A 12,964-nucleotide genomic window follows, 5' to 3' on the forward strand; every position below is an offset into this window, starting at 1 on the left:
ACCTAGTAAGCCACTGCTGTAGGTTTTATTCTCTATTGATTTACCATGTCCCTGTTCACGAAATGATGGCCCCTTTGGCAACTTGAATCTACACCAACTCCACATAGAGAGTTTCTAGAACAGCACCTCCCACACTCAGCAAATATCTCCCCTAAGTGCTTTACCAGCATTTCCCAACTAGTGACTGCAGAGTTCTCTGTGGGCCCTCGGGATATTCAAAATGATGAGAAATGGGTGGGCCATGTCATGAGACTATGGGCCAACTGGTAGGATGGGGGGTAGGGGCCACAGGCAAAAAAAACATTGAAAGGAAACAACGTCTAGAAGGGAACCATAGTCAGAAAAACGTTGAGAAATGCTATTTTCAATAGCAGTTTTCCTCACTAATCATGTGGGGCTGGAGAGAAAATACAGTTGGCAGGGCACTTGCCTTGCCTGCAAACAACCCAGATTTAATCCCTGACACTTCCCCCAAGACGTGTGTGTCAGGATTATCTCTGAACACACAGCCAAGAGTAAGTCCTGAACATGGCCAGATGTAACACAAAACAAACACAATGATAACAATCATGTTAATGGCAGCACCATTTGTGAGGATTAGAATAATTAACTCCTGGACTTGTATGTTTTCTGTCTGAAAAACTCAAATTTCCTGTTTTCCAACTAGCAATTGTTGTTTTCCATGTTAAAAATCTTAAGTTACCTTTTCTGTTACCATCTGTAGAGACTTATGAGATTCAGTTTATCATTTTTATTCTCTTTTAACTTAAGAAGTTTTATGTTTAGTGATTGGGAAAGATAGAACAGTGGAGAAGGCATTGGCCTTGCATACAGCCAACCAGGGTTCTAGCCCCAGCTGCACACATGGCCTATGGTCCTCCTAGGCTGCTTGGCCTCATCATCCCTGAGTGCAGAACCAGAATAAACCCTGAGAACTGCATGGTATGACCAAAATAAATAAATAAATAAATAAATAAATAAAAGACAAGAATAGAGACAAGTATGCCCTCTGCAATAGTTTGTTCAGGCCTCGATAACAAAATACCACAAACTATGTGGCTTTCACAATAGACAAATATTTGTTTCCTCACAGTTCTGGAAAATAGAAAATCCAATTTTAAAATACTGTCAGCATTGGTTTCTACTGAGATTTCTCTTAATATTAGCTGGCTACTTTCTCACTTTGTCTTAAAATGGCCTTTCTTCTGCACATGCTGAGAGACTGTGTTCTCGGGGACATCTCTTATTAAAAAGCTGCCAATTCTCTCGGATTAGGCTCCATCCTCATAGTTCCTTTGAATCTTGATTACCCTCCGTCTCCAAATGCCGTCACACTGGGAACTGGGACATCCCCCATATGAACTATAGCAGAGAACAGTCTAAAAGATGATAATTTTTAAATTTATTTTATTATTGTTGAGATAACGTGGCCTACAGTAGCATCAATGTTTATGCTTTTGGTGTTCAAATGCACTGCACCCCTGCAGCATCAAAATGACTAAGGCACCCATCACTGTCCTTACGTCACTTAGATTTCACCCCATCCTTTCTCCCTCATCCTCTCCACACAGCTCAATGCTGTTGACAGAGACTAAGGGTATGTTTTCATTGTCCATTGTCTAATCCCTTTCATTGTTTCCTTACACACACATCAGTGAGATTAGTAGTATTCACCCTTTTCCCTCTGACTTATTTTGCTTAACATAACACCTCTAGTTCCATATAAGTTGAACAAAAGGCAAGATTTCATCAATTCTCACAGCGGAGTAGCATTTCCTTGGCAATACATGTGCCACAATTCCTTTATTCACTCATTAATCACTAGATACTTGGGTTGTTCCCAGTTCTTGGCCATTGTAAATAGCACTGTAATTAATATAGCGGCACATATCTTTTTTATTAACATTTTGTGTTCTTGGGATTGATAACGAGGTATAGAATCTGTGTTTCATGGTAGTCCTATTTTTAGTTTTATAAAAAATATCCATGTTGCTTTTCACAGATGCTATAACAGCTGACATTTCTACCATGAATGAACATTCCTTTTTTGCCACATCCACTCTAGCAATAGTTGTTTTTGGAATAGGCTATTCTCACAGGCATATGATAAGAGCAGTTTTTAATAAAGAAAATTTACTTGGGAGGCCAGTGCAGGGGTAAGGTGTTGACTTGCACAAGCTGATCTTGCCTCTATCCCTGGTACCACAGATGATGCGCCAAGCACTGCCAGGAGTCAGGCCCAAGCACAGAGCCAGGAAGAGTCGCTGAGCACTGCTGGGTGTGGTTTAGAAAAAAAAGTTAACATGTTATAAAACTTTTTTAAAAGAAAATTTACTCAAAAGAAACTAATCTCAAATAGAAAGATATATATATGTAAAACAAAAGACAGGAATGGTAACTAAAGACACTTCAAAGTCAATATAGTAATATGTTTTTCCTGATACACTGTATTCAAGAAATATGTCTTAAATAAATTAGCAAAACATTTCAAATGTATATCACAACTTCCTCAAACACCAAATTTTAGGAACATTTATAAACATAATTTTTACTTTTACTGTTAATAAATAGGGGGGAGGTCATAAAACCATTGTAGTTCACTCTCAAAAAATAGTTAAAATCATTAGAAACTTAAGATGTTTATGGAAACATAGTTTTAACTATTTTATGACTATAAATTTGAGAAAGATGCTATTCTCATGTACATTGGTGTGCATATATGTTGACGTGTGTATCAGTATAAATATGGGTCTTATGGACATAAACCTGTAACCTATATGACAATATTTTTATAAACATTTTACATTAGTTTTTCACTTAAAGTAGCTGTTTAACTTCCACAAAGTTAGGGACAACCACATGCATGATCCATTCAAATGAGACTCATTAGAAACATAAAAGTCATGAGCATTTCCTACAGGACTTGCAAATTAAGGAGATCTAAAAGTAGATTCTGGAAGGGGTTCAGAAGAAACTTTGGAGACATAAGTGCACTGTAGCATGTTGTGGACAGATTGAGAAAAAATTGTAGTTTAAGACACTGTGCACTTATAATATCCATGTGAACACCACCATGTGTACAAATTAATGTGTACACACATTATAATATGCACAAGTGAAATGTTAGAAACAACTCAAGATCTTCACAGTACTTAGAGGTGAATAGCATACGGTCATTCTTGATTATTACATTAAAACAGACCTAATTTGCTTTGAACTTATCAGTTTTAACTAACCTATAATACACTGATAAAAGTTGGGAGAGAAAATCAAAATTTGTGCTAATTTAAGTATTTTATTCAAAAATTTACTCCTATAAGATTTTCAATTATTAAAAATGTTTCTTTTGTACACATGTAACTTTCAAGAACTCTTTGCATCTATTCATAATTATGAAAACAAAGCAAAATAAAAGAGACAAGCATTCAAATTCCCTGAAACATCCCACACTGACGTATAATATTCTTTACTAATGAATAGATCTATTGAGCAAGATAAAAATAGCCAATTCTGAGGGGTTCGGAAGATAGTATAGGGTTAAGTACTTGCCTTGCATGCTGCCAAACCTAATTTAATTCCCCAAACAACATACGGGCCTTCAGCATAGCTAGAAGTAATTCCTGAGCACAGAGCTAGAACAAACCCTGAGCACAGTCAGATATAGCCCAAACCAACATGCCCCCAACCCTGCAAAAAGAAAAATGAATAATTAATTTTAATCAACTTTTTTTATCCAATAAGTATATTTTATTCTCTAATCTTTTTACTTTAAGACAACATTTAAATATGATTCTCAGAAAGCAGTAATCCAAATTAGAATCACTTGATTAAAAATGAAACAACAGATTCTTGAAGTCCCATTACAGATCAGTGCACTTGTCTGCAGTCATGTCATGTCTGTCTGGGAAACTAGTATTTTTTAACTGTTAAAATCAAGTTTTTCCTCAATATATTTTTTTTAATTTTTATTAGTGAAATACCATGAGGTACAGTTGTAGACTTACAAATTTTTGTGCTTGGGTTTCAGTTATACAATGATCATATACCCATCCCTCCACCAGTGCCCATTCTCCACCACCACTGATCCCAGTATCACTCCCACCCCCTATCCCCCCCATCCCACCCTGCCTCTGTGGCAGGGCATTCCCTTTTGTTCTCTCTCTCCTATTGGGTATTGTGGTTTGCAAAAGAGGCAATGAGTGGCAATCATGTTTGGTCTATAGTCTACTTTCAGCATGCTTCTCCCATCCTGAGAGAATCCTCCATACCCTTTATTTGGTGCTCCCTTCTTTATCTGAGCTGCCTTTTCCCCTAGCATGTGCAGCTGGCTTCCAAGCCATGGAGTAAACCTCCTGGTACTTATCTCAGCTTTTCTTGGGTGTTAGTCTCCTATTTTGTTACTTTATGTTCCCCAACTGAATGCAATCTTTCTATGTCTGTCCCTTTCTTTCTGACTCACTAAGCATCTTTAACCAACTGCAGTCTCTTAAGTAAATAACTGAAAATATTAACCATTAAAAGGAATCTGTTGAGAGATCGTATAGCAGGTAAGGTGATCGCCTTACACAAAGCCGACCAGAGTTCAATCCCTGGCACTACCCAAGTCCACCAGGAGGGATACCTGAGCCAGGAGTAAGCCCTGAGCACAACCAAGTGTGGCCCTAAAACTAAAAATTAAATACTAAATGGAATCTAGAAAGACAAAGTTTACAAAAGTATATATATATATATATATATATATATATATATGTATATGAAGATTTTACTGAAGAAAATAAATACTACTTTTAACAGGTTTGGGAAATAAAAATGGAAATCCAAAATGATTTTTCAATAAATAAGATTATAAGGGATTTTGAATACATACTTGTTAAGACTAGAGTGCTAGTAAGATGGACAAGGTTCTTCCTTACACCCAGCAACCCAGGTTCCAGCCCCAGCATCCCAAATGGTTCCCTCCGCCTGCCAGGATTGATCTCTGAGCATAGAGTCAGTAATAAGCCCAGAGCACTGCCAGCTGTAACCCAAAATTATGTTTTAAAAGACTTAAGACAAGGGGAAGGAAAGAATTGATTTAATGATACCACACATTCCTTTGACATTTTTTCATAAAGATTCCCCACAAAACCTTATTGTTAAAATTAAAGTTCTCCTCAGCCTACATCCTACTCACTTGAAATGCAGCATGAGATAATGCTGACCTCCATTTCTTTAGCTTCCCTGCTTTCTGTGACATTTTTCTCTCTCATGTCTACTTCTCTAATTGCTGCTTTTCAGTTCCCTTTCTTATGCTGTTCCTTAAATGTCAGCAAATTCCAACTCTGTGACCTCCCAATCTTTTCTTGTTACACGCAGACTCTTAGCGGTAATGTGGTCCATGGTATTATTCCCTCCCTTACTGTTAGATAAGGGAGTCCCACTTTCACATCTCAAGTTCAGACCTCCCTGCTGTTCTCCCAGCCCTAACTTGTCCACCATGCCCTGCACAGAAAGCATTTTTATTTATTTTTTTATTTTTATTAGTGAAACCCCATGAGGTATAGTTGTAGACTTACAAATTTTTGTGCTTGGGTTTCAGTTATACAATGATCCAGTACCCATCCCTCCACCAGTGCCCATTCTCCATCATTTACATTTTTTTTAATTTTTGTTAGTGAAACACCATGAGATACAGTTGTAGATATACAAATTTTTGTGCTTGGGTTTCGATTGTACAATGATCAAACACCCATCCCTCCACCAGTGCCCATTTTCCACCACCACGAGTCCCAGTATCCCTCCCACACCACCCCCCATCTCCTCGTCCCACCCTGCCTCTGCGTCAGGGTATTCCCTTTTGTTCTCTCTCTCCTTTTGGGTGTTGTGGTTTGCAAAAGAGGTATTGAGTGGCAATCATATTGTGTCTGTAGTCTACTTTCAGCATGCATCTCCCATCCTGGGAGGATCCTCCCAACACCCTTTATTTGATGCTCCTTTCTCTATCTGAGCTCCCTTTTCCCCTAGGGTGTGTGGCTGGCCTCCAAGCCATGGAGCAAGACTCCTGGTACTAATCTCAGCCATTCCTGGGTGTTAGTCTCCCGTTTTGTTGCTTTATGTTCCCCAGATGAATGCAATCTTTTATGTGTATCCCTCTCTTTCTGACTCATTTCGCTTAACATGATACTTTCCATGTTGTATACCACTTGTATGTAAATTTTATGACTTCATCTTTTCTAACAGCTACATACTACTCCATTGTGTAGATGTACCAAAGTTTCTTTAACCAGTCATCTGTTCTCGGGCACTCAGGTTTTTTCCAGATTCTGGCTATTGTAAAGAGTGCTGCAATGAACAAACAAGTGCAGATGTCACTTCAACTATACTTTTTTGCCACTCTAGGATATATTCCCAGGAGTGGTTTTGCTGGGTCAAATGGGAGCTCAATTTCTAATTTTTTGAGAATTGTCCATACTGTTTTCCAGAAGGGCTGAACCTGTCGGCATTCCCACCAGCAGTGAAGGAGGGTCTTTTTCTCGCCACATCCATGCCAGCACCAGTTGCTTTTGTTCTTTTGGATGTGGGCCAGTCTCTGTGGTGTGAAATGATATCTCATTGTTGTTTTGATTTGCATCTCCCTGATGATTAATGATGTAGAGCATTTTCTCATGTGCCTTTTAGCCATTCATATTTCTTCTTTGAGAAAGTTTCTGTTCATTTCGTCGCCCCATTTTTTGATGTGGTTGGATGTTTTCTTCTTGTGGAGTTCAACCAGTACTTTGTATGTCCTTGATATCAATCCCTTGTCGGATATGTGTTCGGCGAATATCCTTTCCCATTCTATAGACTGTCTTTGTATTTTGGTCACTGTTTCTTTTGAGGTGCAGAAACTTCTTAGTTTAAGATAGTCCCATTTATCTATCACTGTTTTCACTTGCTTGGCTAGTGGCGTGACGTCTTTGAAGATACCATTAGCTTCAATATCATGGAGAGTTTTGCAGAAGGCATTTTAAAGGCCTTGATTTTTCATTCAACCTCAAGTTGAACTAAACTGGACGCATTTATATTTTTAATACAATTTATGCTTCCATCTTAGTTGTGCTTTATTGCTGTGAGTATTCACTTTGCTGACTCTGTTAATTTTCCTAGACTATGTAACAACCAACCATAAACTAGATGGCTTGAAACAACAGAAATTTAAGTCCACAGAATTCTGGAAGCTAACACTGATGTGTATGTAGTATTATCTTCTGAAATCTCTGAAGTATCTGTGTAATGTCACTCTATTCGATTCTGATGACAGCTAGCAATCTTCACAATATCTCAGTTTGCAGATGTCTTGTTCTAACCTCTGCCTCTGTTGTCATGTGTTATTCTCCTTACGTAACCTATGTTTTTATTGACTCTCTTATATGGACACCAGCCATTAAATTTAAAAAAAAAATCCCATCCTACAAAGATGTGATTGATGACTTAGTTTTAAAAAGAACCTCAATTATCATGCTAAGTGAAATGAGTCAGAAAGAGAGGAAAAGATATAGAGTGACTGCACTCATTTGTGAAATGCAAAATAACATGAGACTAACACCCAAGGACAGTAGAGACAGGGCCAAGTTAATTGCTCCATGGTTGGAAGCCTACCTCATGTACTGGGGGAAAAGGCAGTTGGGATGGAGAAGGGACCACTAAATCAATGATGGTTGGATAGATCACTCAGGATGGGAGATGTGTGCTGAAAGTAGACAAAGGGCCAACCATGATGGCCTCTCAGTATCTGTATTGCAGACCATAATGCCCTAAAGTAGAGAGAGGAAAAAAGTAGAGAGAGGAAGGGGCCTTTCACAGAGGCAGGGGGTGGCATGGGGATATTGATGGTAGAAGATGTGCACTGGTGGAGAGATGGGTGTACGATCACTGTATGACTGAAACTCAAACATGAAAGCTTTATAATTGTGTCTCACCGTGACTCAATAAATAAATAAGTAGATAAAAGTAAAGTAAAGTAAAGGCCCTCCCATTGATCATCGATTTGCTCGAGCGGGCCCAGTAATGTCTCCATTGGAGACTTTGTTGTTACTGTGTTTGGCATATCGAATACGTCACAGGGAGCTTGCCAGGCTCTGCCGTGCGGGCGAGATACTCTCGATAGCTTGCCGGGCTCTCCGAGAGGGGCAGAGGAATTGAACTCGGGTCAGCCATGTTGGCTGCGTGCAAGGCAAACACCCTACTGCTGTGCTATCGCTCCAGCCCAAATAAGTAAATAATGAGTGAATATATAAATGAGTAATTTTATATGATGCAACCATTTCAAAATTGTGTCCTCCAAAGCCACTTAAAACTTAAAATGCTGGCAATAAATTAAGTTGAAAATGAAAAAGAAAAATAACCTCAACACGCTTGGCAACGCCCTTTGCAATGAATGGAAGGGGGTGCATTCCCTCTAAAGCATCTATTGGAAACTGCTTCCTGGTATATCGCTGAGAGGTGGGCTGTGCGGTGTGAGGAGCTGGGCAGGTGACAGGCCAGCGTGAATGTGCTGGTCAAAGGGCATACAGACAGCGGTTGTTCTTATGCAGACTCATGGGGTGCAATCTTGGACTCCATTCTCCAGAACTGGTGAGAAATAGTGATAGCACAGCGGTAGGACGTTTACCTTGTGCCCAGTCAGCCTGGCCGAGCCGGCTTTGATTTCTCTGCCCCTCTCGGAGAGTCTGACAAGCTACTGAGAGTATTCAATATGCCAAACACAGTAACAAGAAGTTTCACAATGGAGACATTACTGGGCCCGCTCGAGCAAATCGATGAACAATGGGAGGACAGTGTTTGTTTGTTTGTTTGTTCAGAAAAATTAAAATTAAAAAATTTAAAAATCCCATCCTGCTCATCTTATATATTTTCATCTGTACAGACCCTATTTCCAGATAAGGTCACCTTCTGAGTTTCCAGATAAATCTGAATTATAGCAAAATGCAATACAGTGACAAAATTCAAAATTTTCTGAAGTAACTTTAACCTGCATTTTTTTTATTATTTCAATGTAGGAGTACTGCTATTTTTTCATCCATTGATTAGGCTGATTGAATTGGGCATAAACTCCACCTTACATTTTTTTCCTTTTTACAAATTTATTTCTTGAATCACCGTGAGAGCAGTTACAAAGCTTTTGGGTTTAAGTTTCGGTCATACAATGATGAAACACCTGTCCCTTCACCAGTGCCCATTTTCCCCCACCAAAAACCTCAGTATATAACCCATCCCATACCCTCCCCCTACCTGTGGGGCAGATGATTTCCACATTACTCTCGCTCTACTTTGATTACATTCAATATTTTGACACCAGATTCACCATTATTATTTGGGATTTTACCTCAACATACAGATCTGTCAAAAAGGCAACCATAGACAATGTGTTTTCTATTGCTGATTATGAATGACATATGATGTCACACAGCTGACAGTAGTGGCCACGCAATTTTGGGATTCTGAAATTTTAACAATTAAATCTGAAGGGGTTTCTGGCAAAACCTGCTGGGTTCCAAGATTTGTTCCTGAGTCTCTGGGATCATGGCTGTTAAGCAGCTTGATCAGGAGCCAGAGAGGTTGTTCATGGGCAGCAACCTGGGGTCTCATTGGGGAGGGAAGGAAACGGCCAGTTCCAACCCCATCTCGGGAGGCCCCACGTGTCTCATTACTGAAGGCCCAAACCTAACTGTCCAATGGCCTCTGGAGGATGGCAGCAACCGAGCCACCAAGAGGGAGCAGGCTGAGGGATAGCACCCTTTCCGCCATGGGGTGGCCCAATGCCAGTAACCTACTGCGATGACTGGATGCATTTTTGCCAAAAAACCTCTGGGTTCTGCGATTTGTTTCTGAGTCTCTGGGATCATGTCCATTAAGCAGCTTGATCAAGAACCAGAGAAGCTGTTTGTGGGCAGCGACTCGGAGTCTCGTTGAGGTGGAGAGGAAAGGGCCATACCACCCCCATCCCATGGGACCCCATGTGTCTCATCACTGCAGGCCCATACCTGACTGTACAATGGCCTCTGGAGAGTGGTGGCCACCGAGCCACCAAGAGGGAGCAGGCAAAAGGACAGCACCCTTACCCCCTGGGGTGGCCCAGCGCCAGTAACCTACTGTGGGGACCAGACGCATTTCTGCCAAAAGTCGTTGGGTTCCGAGATTTGTTTCTGAGTCTCTGAGATCATGGCCATTATAAAACTTGATCAGGAACCAGAGAGGCCTTGCCTTCAATTATATAGCTGAGCCGGAGGTGGTTTGTGGGTGTGTCTCCCACATACCTAACTTTTGGCCATTTACTTTCTTGGGAAACTTGACCTCAAGTTGTTGGGGCCAAAGGCACAGCAGCAATTTTGGGGTATCTGGAAGTCTGAAGGCACCATCAGGCTGCTGATGCACTCACCTCACAGGTACAGATTGACCTGCTGCCAGCACCATACCCCATTAACCTGCATTTTTTAACTTGATACTCTCCCTTGTTCAAGTCAAGTCTCTCCCCAACACACCTTCTTTTTATTTTTTTTAGTATTTTTCTAAAACACAGCGAACAACTTCCTTCTTTTGCTTAGAATTCTGTTCTGAGTGCCTTTAACTCTCCACTGCCTTCTCAAGTCAGTGTACAGGCAATTCAGAATGCTATGCTAAAATGTTTGAGACTTTATTATACTCCAGAAGGCAGCAAATCAAATTGCAGTTATACAAAACAATGATCCTAAACTAAAGAACATATGCCCCTGAGCAAACTTGAAAACCTTCCAAGAATTCTAAGAAACAGAGTCCACATCTCACATATTGTTTCTTTAAACTGATGTTCCTGATACAATTGCAAACCACAAAGCTTTCTCTTTTACCTTCCGTTTCTCTTCCACTCTGCAAAAAAGGCCTATACTGGGGCTGGAGAGAGTATACAGCAGGTAAGACACTTGCCTTGCACGTGGTCAACTTGAATTTGATTCCCAGCACTGCTTTTGGTCCCCTGAGCCCACCAGAAGAGATCTCTAAACACAGGACCAGGGGTAAGTCCTGGGCACCACCAAGTGTACTCCCCAAACAAAGCAAAACAACCCTCCACAAAAAGATGCATTTATAGACCGTGGCACTCTGCACATACCTTCTTTGTTTATTATTGGCTCCCCCATTAAACTATGAAAACCATTCATAAGACCAGTCTCTGCCTAACTTGTTTTTCTGCTTCCAGTGCATAAAGTAGAAATTCATTAACTGATGTATGAATAAGATTCTACTTAGGCATAATAAGATTGAGGAGAAATAAGCGTCAACACGTCTTGATTTTGAAAAAAATAACTTTTCCTGAGTTCTTTTTTGTGGAAATAAGGAGACTTTCTTTTTTGTTTGTTTGTTTTTTGTTTTTTGTTTTGGTGAACTTAATGTCCCTCTGTTACTCTCGTGCTTAAAAAACAGCCATTTTTCTTCCTCTGTTCTAACCTCACCTAACAAAACTTAGGAAGATTATCATGTGACACACCTAGGGAACCAACACTGAGGCAGGCCCTTTGGCATTTTAAATAGGCACAAATTATAGTATTAAAATTAAAATGCAACAGAGAAAGATATCAGTAGTTCAAGAATCTGCACACATTTAGATATGGTATATCTGTGGACTGAATAAAGTTTTAAAAAATTATGTAGAAGGGGTATGGTGCCGCCAGCAGGTCAATCTGTACCTATGAGGCGAGTGAATCAGCAGCCTGATGGCACCTTTAGACCTCCAGATACCCCCAAATTGCTGCTGTGCCTTTGGCCAGACCCCAAAAACTTGGGGCAAAGTTTACCAAGAAATTAAATGGCCAAAAGTTAAGTATGTGGGAGACACACCCACAAATAACCTCCAGCTCAGCTATATAATTGGAGGCATGGCCTCTCTGGTTCCTGATCGAACTGCTTAACGGCCTTGATCCCAGAGACTCAGAAACAAATCTCGAAACCCAGTGGCTTTTTGGCAGAAATGTATCCCATCCCTGCAATAGGTTACCAGCACTGGGCTACCCTAGGTGGGAATAGGTTTCCCGTGAGGCCCCATGTGTTTCGTCACTGCAGGCTCAAATCTGACTGTCCAGTGGCCTCTGGAGGATGGTGACCACCGGACCGCCAGGGGGAACAGGCCAAGGCACAAAACCTATTCCCACCTGGGGTGGCCTGCACTGGTAACCTACAGCAGGTTCTGACAGAAATCCCTCCGGATTTAATTGGTAAAAATTCTGAATTTTAAAATTGCACAGCCACTACGGCAGCCACGCGACATCATATGTTATTTGTAACCAGAAATAGAAAACAAATTGTCTGTTGCCTTTTCGTCAGATCTGAGTGTTGGGGTAAAATCCAAAATAATAATGGTGGGTTTACAGTAGAGAGAGAGTAATATGGAAATCATCTCACCCACAGGTAGGGGGAGGGTGTGGGATAGGGGTTTATGGTGGTGGAAAATGGGCACTGGTGAAGGGACGGGTGTTTCATTGCATGACCGAGACTTAAACCCGAAAGCTTTGTAACTGCTCTCATGGTCATTCAATAAACAAAATTATAAAAAATGAAAAAAGAAAAGTAAAGTGGAGTTCATGCCCAATTCAATCAGCCTGATCAGTGGCTGAATAAATAGCAGTACTCCTACATAATATATATATATATATATATATATGTATAGGTAGAGGGCTTCATCCTAGGGTTCTCTTAAGGAGTGTCTGCAGCTACAATGGGAACTCTGTGGGTTCCAGTCTGAACATGAAATAGGAAGGGTAAATATTTACAACTCTGAGGAAAATATCAGAGGAAGTCCAAGATCTTTATAAAGTATATTAGTTTACAGATTGTTGTTTGTATGGTTTTTTTGAAGATATTTCACCAAAACATGTTAGTTTTCTACTGCTAAATGTGGGTTTTCCATTGCTGTATACCACATTATCACAAACTTAGTGACAGTACAACACTTATTTATTAACTCAATTCCACAGAC

The 12,964-nt window shown here is 40.2% G+C and overlaps 1 protein-coding gene across 1 annotated transcript in view; it reads left to right on the plus strand.

Annotated features, from left to right (window-relative positions):
• Positions 1 to 12,964, plus strand: part of CNGB3 (cyclic nucleotide gated channel subunit beta 3) — a 167,364-nt gene that overhangs the window by 58,093 nt on the left and 96,307 nt on the right. The gene's annotated exons all lie outside the window — the stretch shown is intronic.

Source organism: Sorex fumeus, unplaced genomic scaffold (genome assembly GCF_029834395.1).
Source record: "Sorex fumeus unplaced genomic scaffold, SorFum_2.1 ptg000002l, whole genome shotgun sequence".
NCBI classification, from domain to species: Eukaryota; Metazoa; Chordata; class Mammalia; order Eulipotyphla; family Soricidae; genus Sorex; species Sorex fumeus.